We start from the raw sequence: 10,886 nt of genomic DNA, 5'->3' as shown, positions 1-10,886 counted from the left end.
CACCACACCCAGCTTCCTCACATACACCTTGAATCTTCTGCGACTGAGTTACAATCCCTAATGTGACACTGCTGGGTAGAGAGTGGCTATGCTGCATTTCAGCGCAGTGTGATGGTTTGTATATGCTTGGCCCAGGGAGTGGCACTATTAGGGGGTGTGGCCTTGTTGGAATAGGTGTGGGTTTAAGACCCTAGATGCCTGGACGTCAGTCTTCCACTAGCAGCCTTGAGATGAAGATGTAGAACTCTCAGCTCCTTCTGCGCCATGCATGGATGCTGTCGTGTTCCCCACCTTAATGATACTAAACTGAACCTCTGAATCTGTAAGCCAGTTCCAATTAAATGTTGTCCTTACAAGAGTTGCCTTGGTCATGATTCACAGCAGTAAAAACCCTACCTAAATCTGAGATTGTGACACAGTAGACAGTCTGCTCACTATCATTTCAGCTGTATTTTATTTTATGGGTATACGTTTTTTGCCTACATGTATAATGTGCACTGCCTGGGTGCAATGCTATTGGAGGCCAGAAGAGGGCATTTAGACTGGAGTTATAGACAATTGTGAGCTGCCCATGTGGGAGCTGGGAATAAAACCCAGGTCCTCTGGAAGAATAACAAGCACTCTTTACTACTGAACCATCTCTCCTGCTCTTATTTTTATTATATTTTAGCTATTATGTTATTTATTGTTTTATTTAATATTATAGATTTTCACGTGTAAGATCTTTGTTTTTGTTTTTTTCAGTTGATTACATTCATATGAGGGACCTACAGAGAAGTCACACACAGAAAGTGTACAGGACACTGACTTTTTTATATCCACAGTTAAGTAACCATTATCGCCTTACTTACTTACTTGCTTACTATTTGCTTCTTTGTTTGGTTCTACTGTGCTATAGACTGGCTTCGGGCTTTGCGAGTGGTAGACAAGCCTCTACCCATTCCCAACTCTCTTCTTAACTTAGTTTAATTTTGTTGTTCTCAAACAGTCTTACTGATTTCCCTAGACTGGCTGTGAACTCAACACAGCCCAGGCACACTTTTCACCTGAGCATCTGGGATTACAGGCCTGTATCAGCCCTACTTTTTTGAGTGGTTTCATCAATTAAAAAGAAGCCTTGATTCTGTTAACAGACCTTTGGTTCTCCCCTCTTCTGTGCTCCTGTGGACGATGCCACCTTAAACATTGACCTTGGGCGTTTTGTATGTGTGCAGTTGTATAACGTGGGGCTTTAGGGTCTGACTTCTCTCACACAGCATCACATTTTCAAGGTTGTCCATAACACACATCAGCATCTCACTCCTTGTTATAGTGAGGAACACAGCATCCTGGGCATGAGTTGTTCTAAGGGATGGTGAGTAACACTACTGTGAGCGTTTCTGTTCAGTCTCTGTGTGGACGCAGGTTTTCACCGGGTAAAGGCATAGGACTTGGTATATGGAAGGGTGCTTGTGTGTGTGTGTGTGTTTATGTGTGTGTGTGTGTGTGTCTGTATGTGTGTGGCGTGTAGTGTGTGTGTGTGTACATTTATGGGGGTGGCTGTACCCAAGTACATGCAGAGGCCAGAGGTCAACCTTGAGTGTTACTTGTCAGGAGTCATCCCCCATGACTTTTGAGACATGGTCTCTCAGTGGGACCTGAGGCTTATCAGTTCAGTTAGGCTGGCTGGTCAGTTAGCTGTAGGGTCCCTCAGGCCACTACCTCCCCAGTGCTGAGATTACAAACAACATGTGCACATGTGCCTTTCACAATGTTTCTGGGAATCAAGCATGGTTGCTCATGCTTGTTAGCAAGCACTTTCCTGACTGCATCATCTCCCCAGCCCTTGGTGTTGTTTTAACACCTATTTCCTATAGTTCTGAGTAAGGCTGAGTGTCTCTGCGAGCCACATAATTTACCATACATTGCTGGCTTTACTGTTGTTTGCTTGTGTCCAAATTGCTAATCAGGATGATTTGATCTGTGGCTTGGCATAGATGTTATTGCTGTATTTTAATAATTTGCATCTGTCTTCTGACTTCAAGTAGGGCTTTTGTGACTTTCAGGTCATAAAAATGACCTGATTGGTAAATCAAATTGTGAAAGATCTAGAAACATAAATATAAATGAAATGTGGATCAGCCACAGTCCTTGCACCCGATTCCAAGACTGTTAATGAAAGAAAGATGAAATTTCAAGACCTGTAAGTCATATAAAGTACTCAGAAATTGCTGGTTGTTTGTGAGCCTAGAGGCTGCCTGGGGCTGAGAAAAAAGAAAAATAAACCGGGGTATGCCCCGTAGTTAAAACATTCCTGGGGACAGCTTAACGGTAAAGATAAAGAGGAATGTGAGGACATAACAGGGCTATCTGAACTGAGTCAACAACTCACAGAACTCTGACACCCTGCACGTACATGCAATTTTTCTGCGGATGTTTGAATAAGCCAATAGTGTGTCGCTATGCTGAATTCCACACCCCTAAGCCCCTCACCCCATAAAAACCCCTAGCTTCTGAGCCTCGAGGCTGACATCCGTTATCTCCTGTGTGGGATGCATGTCGGTCCGGAGCTCCGTCATTAAACTACTTCATGTAATTACATCAGGGTGGTCTATTCATGATTCTTTGGGTGCACGCAGAATCAGGAATTGAGTGGGGGTTTCCCCACTAGTTTCCATCATTAACAGCCCTCACTTCTTAAAAATTATCTATCTATCTATCCGTCTGTCTATCTATCTATCATCTACTGTGTGTTCGAATGGACATACATGTCATAGCACATATGTGTGGGTCAGAAGACAAATTTTGGGAGTCCGTTTTCCCCAATGTGGGTTTCAGGAATTGAACGCAGGTCACCAGCTTGGCAGTCGATGGCAGATTTACCTGCTGGGCCATGTCACCAGCACCGACACTCTGCTGCTTTTGAATATGTAAGAGTGTGTGCCCGTGTGGTTTTACATGCACCCAATAGCTTACTGTACTCCAAAACATTGTTGTATGTTGTTTGCAAATTATTTGTGATTGTGATCATGGAAATACATGATTTCCATGCTATGTTGTTGGACAGTAGATGATTTATATGTTTTTTTGCTACTGTAAGTAACACTATCATCAAAATAATATTGTACGGAGATTTGATTTTTTTAAAAACTCTGTAGCAGGTGAAGTGGCATGGACCTGTAACCCCAGCTACTCAGGGTTCTGAAGCAGGGAATCTGTTGAGTTCTTAAACTTAGGGCCAGACTGAAGCCTAGGTAGCATAGCAAGACCCCATGGCTTGTTTTTCCCCTCAAATTTCAGATTATATATATATTTTTTAAGTTAAATGAAACAAAGAGTGACTATGTAGCCAGTTGGGTGGCCACACCTGTGATGCCACACTTGTGATCTCAGTACTTGTGAGGTAGAGGTTAGAAACCAGCCTGGTCTACAGAGTGAGGATCAGGTTAGCCTGGTTATAGGAAACATTGTCTCTAAAAAAGGAGCAAAACAAAACGATGATGATGATTTAACAGCCTTTGCTATACCTTACCAAATGACATTTTACAAATGCTAACTACAGAGAGCACTTCCTTGCTCACTACTATAAGATAAGACAACTTATGCCTTGCATTACCCAGCCTTATACATGGTAGGAAAGCTCTTTCTATTCAGGGAGCGATTCTATACCTAGGCAGGAGGTGCAAACACGGAAGTGTAGGGGAAAGCTGTGTATCAGTTGGCTTTTACTGTATAACTTAATAATGATAACTAATGACCTACACACTTAGAATGAAAACTTTCACTGTTTCTCAAGAGTCCATCGGAGTCCTGGGTAGTTTTCTTAAACTGATTCACACTTGGATCAGTCCTGACTGTGGCCAGTTGGTGAGTCAGCCTTGCCTGGGATGACTAAAAGCTCTGGGTTTCTCCATTAACCTGTATTTCTTACATTGCTCCAGGCAGCTTACCTAGGCATGTCTAATGGCAGCACCAGGACTCCATGCAGCAAAGCTGCAGTAATCGCAGCTTTGTTTTTGTTATTTTTCCATTTTTGGCCTGGTTTACATCTCCCTCTGACAAATTAGCCACAGAGAGTCACATGGCCCAGTCTGCAGCCAGTGTTGGAAAGAGGGAACTACCAAGGGATGTGAACATGGGAATCAAGGATAATTGTGGTCATTATTACTATCATCCACCACAAGCTGCATCCTCAGCAGATGGAAATGCAATCTCCATGGCAACCAGCCATGGACCACTCCTGAGGCCCAGATGGTAGGGAAGAAGTCTCAGCAGAGGCTTCTGACCTCTGCCTACACATGATTTGGCATGGTATTCAGTCTCTAGGGTGTGGTACACCCCAGGGGAACCTCGGATTGCCAGCCTAGAGGCATGGATCTGCAAGCAGAAGTTGGGATACAGAAACACAAGAAAGGAACAATTCACTACAGCTGGCTTTACAGAGCAGAATCCTCTAGAAATGATAATTGGCCTCTGGTAGAATGCACAGAGGATGAGAAGGGCCCTGCAATGCAAATGGAGTTATCCAGAGGGGAAGCAACCCAGAAGCACATTACACCTGCTCTCTGTAATTGCCCATTGTGAGGGCTAGCATCTTCATTTAATAGCCTACAAAACAGCAGCAGGGAGAGTCTGTGTGAGTTGCCCGAGGTCCCCTGTGAGCTAGTGCTGCACAAGGAGGAGCCTGAACTGAGAGAGCAGGCGCTCTCTGCTCTGCTGGGCAGCAGCTGGGGTTTGTAGCAAAAGCTCCTCTTCTTAATTAGAGTCTCCTGCTTAATTAGCTGCTTCCTGAGCAGCAGCTACTCCCTGTCTGGAAATCTCAATCACCAGCATAGGCTCTAAGTCACTGTGACCCCACTCTTCTGGTCTCCAGTTTCCACTGGGGGAGCCACTTCACGGTTCTGCCCAGCAGAACAGCTGGGGAGGGGACAGGAACATTCGGGAAGTCTGTGGAGGAAGCTGCTTTTCCCATCATCACACATCAGAAACTTCAGAGGATTTCCCAGGCACCCAGGGGCTTTTTTGTACAATGACAGGACTCAAGGCTGGATTCTCCTGTAACTCCCCAAGTCATGGTGGCTCCATCTCTGACCTGTACCACAGTGACCACAGAATGCCTTCCCCAACTTATAGTCATCAGGTTTAGCAAATAAAATTGCAAGATGTCCAGTTGCATTTGGAGTTTAAAAGTAACAAGCGATTTTATGGTATCGGTAGATCCACGTGGGCTGTGTCTACCTTCACCATGCTGCCACAGCCTCTGTCGTGTGAAACACACACTCAACAGGCTTCCCAGGCTTTATCCAGCAGCTCTACTGCACTAGAAAGCCTGTCCCACTCTGCCAGCAGAGACAGCCTGGGATGGGCTGTCTTCTCTATTAAAGGGTTAAAATAGGACAGAATGTCGTATAAGAACAAATGGGCTACCAAAGCAAATCAGTGACTAAGATCGCCGGATGTTTTTGCAGTAAACCCCAGTGCAATTCTCAGCACCGCACAGCAGCTCACAACTGTCTGTAACTCCAGTTCCAGGGAATCCAGCACCCCCCTCTGGCCTCCAAGGGCACAGGACATGCTCATGGGAGGTAGACAGTTACACACAGGGGCAAAACACCCATACATATGAAATGAAAATATGTCTTTAAAAACAAACAGTAAAGAGGCTGCTTGGCAGAAAGTCAGATTCCTTCAGGGTCAGCACAGCATGTGCTCAGGGTTACTAATCGCCTGTGCTGTTCCCAGTTAGCCTACAATGAGTAAGTCTGAGGCCGGAGGACTCGAGGCTCAATGGTTAAGAGAATGCACAGGGCTGGAGGGTGACTCCCAGTAGCCATGTCAAGGCGCTCACAGCATCCCGGAACTCTAGTGGACCCAGTGCCTATTTGCACTCACACACTCAAGCCCACACACAGACTCATAGTTAAACAGAAAATATGGCTATTCAGTGTGAAACACAGGACCCAGGGGACTCCCATTGGGTGTACTGCCTGCTTGAGTCAACATGGCCGTGCTTCCCCCTGCAGAAATAAAATGTTTGCCTTGCTTTGGATTGTGTGGTTCTTTTCCCAGGATCCCAGACCCATTTCCAACAACTCTAAGCAGAGGCTGGAGGCTCCCAGGTGGTCACCCACTCCTGTGTGCTCTTGGGCAGACTGGCTTACCTCTCTGAGCTTTGGTTTCCTGAGCTAGAAATCAGGCCGGTTAATAGTTGACTGATTCCTTCTTGGGACGGGTGAGAGGGCACATTTCAAAGCATGTTTAGTTCCCAGTATCACAAAGCAGCTCACAACAGTCTGCAAATGTACTATGAACCTGAACACTGATCAAAGCCAATATATGCAATACACTCAGCTGACCTACGGGAGGCAGCCAGTGCAATTTCAAAGCCATCATCAAGAAAAGCCCAAGGCTATTGTTCATAGTGACTTTATATAGTGAAATCTCACTATACAATGAAATCTCTCTGAATTTGGATGACTATGAATTGATAAGAAATTATAATGCTTTAGAGGGGAAAAAATGTGCAGTCCTGGGAAAGTCCCAGTGAGCTCAGTGCCAAGAAAGTTGAAACAATTCCCTCTATACATCAAACTTACAAATCCCCCTCCATAGTACCTGTCCTCCAGGAAAGGACTGGACCCACAGGCTGACCTAACCCATCCCCCTCCATAGTACCTGTCCTCTAGGAAAGGACTGGACCCACAGGCTGACCTAACCCATCGGCTGAGGCGTAATTGTATTCAGCTTGCGTTTGGGCCACAGAGATTCATGAGTTGCCAGAGAAGAGCTGATGTCTAGAAGCCTAGATGACGGAGCTGGATACTGGTGGGGCTCCTGGCCCAGCATCCTCTCTGGGAGCCCAGCTCTCCCTCACCCAACCCAATGGGTCTGATATGGTTTGAATTCGATTCATCCCCTTAAACCCTGGATTTGGCCTCCAAAGTTTTCTGTTAATAATATTAACAGAGTGAAAATTTAATTCAACTCTGTGTTTAAAGGAGGGATATTAGGGAAGTGATTAGATTACAGTGTGAGGCTGGAGCTCTAAGGATTGAATTCTGGTGACTTTTCCAGAAGAGGGACATGGGCTTGGAGAGATGACTCAGCTTCCCAACTGCTCATCTCATTCATCTCTGGTGAATGAAGTGTGACAGAACTTGGACCCACCAAGCACCTGCACTTCCAAGTGTCACACCTTCCTCATGACAGCTGTCATTCCTATACTGCAGACCTAAGAGAGAGCTGGTCCACCACTATTCTCTACATGCTGCGACAGCCACCTAAAGACAATCGATTGTCACCTGCATTAGAACCTGAGCGCTGCATGCTCTGAGTGGCTTGAGCAAACTTTCAAAGGGTTGGTGTCTTAGGGTTTTACTGCTGTGAACAGACAGTAAACCAAGTAGATCAAGGCAACTCTTATAAGGACAACATTCAATTGGGGCCTGATTACAGGTTCACAAGTTCAGTAAATTATCATCAAGGTGGGAGCATGGTAGCGTCCAGGCAGGCATGGTGCAGGCAGAGCTGAAAGTTCTGCATCTTTATCTGAAAGCTGCTAGGAGAAGACTGGCTTCCACATGGTTATGAGGAGGGTCTTCAAGCCCACCCCCACAGTGGCATGCTTCTGCCAACAAGGCCACACCTACTCCAACAAAGCCATACCTCCTAATAGAGTCCCTCCCTGGGCCAAGCATAGTCAAACCATTGCAGTTGGGATGTCCCCATTTCCATTCTGTTACCACCAAGCTCACCCCTCAGGCTTGCCCACAAGGCTCACCTGCATTTGACCCTGGAATTTGTTACTTTTTCTATTGCTATGACAAAACATCCAACAGAAGCAAGTTAAAGGAGGAAGGGTCTATTTTGGCTAAGAGTTTGAGGGTATGATCTGTCATGGAGGTAAAGGCTTGGTGGCAGGAGTGTGGAGCAGTGGTTACACAGATGAGCAGAGAGAAATGCATGCTGGGACTCAGATAGTTTTCTCCTTCTCATTTGGTCCAGCCCCTCACGGAATCAGGTCTTCTGTCCTTAGTCAAACCTCTCTGGATACACCCCACAGATGTGCTCAGAAGCCTGTCTCCTAAGGCATCTCAAGACTAATTATTATGGAGGTGGAGAGTTGGCTCAGCAGTTAAAAGCACTAGAGGAGCAGGTTTTGATCTCCTGGACTTATATGGTGGCTCACAACTATCTGGGACTCCAGTTCCAGAGGGATCTGATACCCTCTTCTAGCCTCTGCAGGCACCACACACGCATGGTGTGCATGGTGTGTGTGTGTGTGTGTGTGTGTGTGTGTGTGTGTGTGTGTGTGTGTACATGTATGCATAGCACCCATATACATAAAAAATAATTGTTGGAAGATTAGCCATATCATCCAGCCAAAGCAGCTCCACCCACTTTATACTTTGCTACCCTGGCTCATCCCTGAGCTCCCCAGGGGCCCTTCCTAGTTCTGTCTACTGTGCTGTTGGTTCTGGGATCTCAAGGGTCCACTAAGGCCCATGTGGTGCATGCAGCCTTGGCTCTAGCCTGATGACCACTGGGAGGAAGTGTAACACTCAAGACTCGGGAGCAAGTGAGAGGAAGTGAGGTTCTTGAGGGTGTGTACCCATGGAAGAAGACACAATAGACACTCACCTCTCTCTACTGTCTTGTAGTTCAGAGCTGTGAGGTAAGCAGCCATCTCCTCCATCTATTCCCCACCAGCACAGGCTGCCTCACCACAGCCCTGAAAGCAACTCAGCCATGTGCAGTGCCCATGGAACAAAACCTCTACAAGTCTGGGCCAAATGAACCCATCCTCCTTCTAAGCAGACTGGGCCAGTCTTTTGTAATGGGAAGCTGATTGGCACACAACTTTCTGCTCTCAGTGAAGATTCACAAGAACTAAGTCCCAGCTTGGCTCCCTGGGCATGTTCCTGACTCCTTGCTCCTAACAAGCCCTCAGCCTCTCTGGCAGCCTCCTGGGATGCTTGCTCCAAAGTCAAACAAAGAGTATGTTGTGATGTCCCCAGGGATCAGAGTCAAGGGGATGGGCAAATGTCACTACCTGTCATTCTCAAGACATATAGGCTTTCAGTGAGATTCACTTTCCACATCTAGAAAGGGCAGGGAGGAGATGCTGGCTAGTTTCTAATCTACTTGACACAGACATAGATCTGGGGAAGAAGAAATCTCAATTAAGAAACTGCCTCCATCAGACTGTCCAGTAGGCAAGTCTCTGGGGCATGTTCTTGGCTAATGATTGATGTGGGAAGGTTCAGCTCATCTTGGGTTGGATGGTGCCACCCCTGGGCAGGTGGGCCTGGGTCACATAAGAAAGCAGACTGAGCAAGTCAAGGGGAGCAAGCCGTACAGCAGCGTTCTTCTTTGGTCTCTACTTCAGTTCCTGCCTTGATTTTGCTCTGGTTTCCCTAAATTATAGACTATTGAAGGTCATGTAGACATATAAATCCCTCCCCAAGTTACTTTTTTATCACACCAATCAAAGCACACTCAGCTAGTGTGCCTCACCTGGCTGGCTATCTGTGAGGCTAAGTGACCTCTCCACCCGCTATAGAGCCTCACTTCTGAGTTATTGCCACTGACAAGTTACAGTTGTGTCATATGCATTCAACTGGCAAGAAATCAAAGGAGAAGAAGAGGGAGAAGGGGAGTTTCAATATATAACTTTCCCCCAGGTCCCTCCAAGCTACACCTGATTTTTACTGAGGAAAGGGGAAAGCATACCTAAACTTACAAGAGGACAAAGCTTTGTGTGTGTGTGTGTGTGTGTGTGTGTGTGTGTGTATGTATGTGTTTTCGAGACAGGCTTTCTCTGTATAGCTCTGGCTGTCCTGGAACTCACTCTGTAGACCAGGCTGGCCTCGAACTCAGAAATCCGCCTGCCTCTGCCTCCCAAGTGCTGGGATTAAAGGCATTCGCCACCACCACCCGGCAGGAAAAAGCTTAACTTTTTTTTTTTAAAGATTTATTTATTTATTATATGTAAGTACACTGTAGCTGTCTTCAGACACACCAGAAGAGGGCATCAGATCTTGTTACGGATGGTTGTGAGCCACCATGTGGTTGCTGGGATTTGAACTCCGGACCTTTGGAAGAGCAGTCGGGTGCTCTTACCCACTGAGCCATCTCACCATCCCTGTTTTTTTTTTTTAAAGGACAATGCATTTGTTAGTTTTCTATTATTATACCAAAATACCTGAGAAAAATAACTAATTTTATTTAGTTAATTATTTCGTGCTTGGCACTGGAAAGATGGCTCAGCAGTTAAGAGCAGATGCTATTTTTGTGGAGTTTGGTTTCCAGCACCTGTGCTCAGTAGCTCACACAGCCTATTACTCCATCTCCAAGGGACCTGACAGCCCTTAGGGCTCCATGGCTATCTGCACTCACTTGCACATAACCGTACACAAACGCATATTCACATAGTTTTGAGATATAATAACACATCTTTAACAGAGAAAAAAAGCTGGTTATATGTCTTAGTGATTAAGAGGCTGATCTTCCAGAAGGCCCGGGTTCAATTCCTACTACCCACAGGATGGCTCTCAATCAGGTGTAACTCCAGTCCCAGGGGATCCAACACCCTCTTCTGACCTCTGTGGGTACTGCATTCACATGGTGCATAGACATGCATGCATGCAAACCACTTGTGTATAAATAAACAAACAAACAAACAAACAAACAAATAAATAAATAAATAAATAAATAAATAAGAGAGATTTATCTTGTCCCTGGAGGCTGCAGTTCAGGGATGAGCGGTCAAGAGAACAGTAAATTATGGAGGAAAGATGTGCATCAAACAACTTATCTGTGATCTGAAGAGGGAAAGAGAGAGGAGAGAGATAGAGACAAGGCAGAGTCAGACACACACACACACACACACACACACACAGAGAGAG

At 45.8% G+C, this 10,886-nt stretch overlaps 1 annotated feature.

The window, feature by feature from the left end:
• Positions 2,134–6,909: an enhancer, noted in NCBI's record as "VISTA enhancer mm1314". NCBI's record gives its function as "enhancer in: hindbrain (rhombencephalon)[7/7] | midbrain (mesencephalon)[7/7] | forebrain[7/7] | trigeminal V (ganglion, cranial)[4/7]" and the evidence as "EXISTENCE:transgenic organism evidence [ECO:0001131][PMID:17130149]".

Source organism: Mus musculus, chromosome 6, assembly GCF_000001635.26.
Source record: "Mus musculus strain C57BL/6J chromosome 6, GRCm38.p6 C57BL/6J".
Taxonomy (NCBI): domain Eukaryota; kingdom Metazoa; phylum Chordata; class Mammalia; order Rodentia; family Muridae; genus Mus; species Mus musculus.
The sequence above is the reverse complement of the archived record's forward strand: the minus strand, read 5'-3'. Positions and strand labels throughout refer to the sequence as shown.